This window comes from Triticum aestivum, chromosome 7A (assembly GCF_018294505.1).
Source record: "Triticum aestivum cultivar Chinese Spring chromosome 7A, IWGSC CS RefSeq v2.1, whole genome shotgun sequence".
NCBI lineage: Eukaryota > Viridiplantae > Streptophyta > Magnoliopsida > Poales > Poaceae > Triticum > Triticum aestivum.
The window spans coordinates 648,014,641-648,015,128 of NC_057812.1; positions in this window are offsets into that span (position 1 = coordinate 648,014,641).

Below are 488 nucleotides of genomic sequence, written 5' to 3' on the forward strand. Positions count from 1 at the left end.
CTGAAGCCCCTGAGCGGTTGTGGTTATGTGGGAACTGAGATCCCGGGATGCCAAGTTAATCTTGACATTCATCACCTAAGTCAAAAATTCGATGCTATCAATGGCGATCTCATTAACATTTTTCTTGGATATGCCCAACATATTCAGCATGAATAATCATGCCCATTAATTTACTTCCATGTAAATTAATCATGTTGTAAAAATGCATGTGAATCGATCAACACATAGCAATTTATAAATTGCTGGAACATATATGTTGATACACAATGTGCGTGTGGTATAGTAATATACAATAAATTACTATAAAACACACACACACACACACACACACACACACACACACACACACACACACACACACATACACATAGACAAAAACTGCATAGCTAAAAGCTAAACAGAAAACGAGAAACTTAAAAGAAAAACCTAGGCCGAATCTGCACAACCCAAAGCATTGGGCACAGCCCAAATTTCTGTATTTGTTTCTC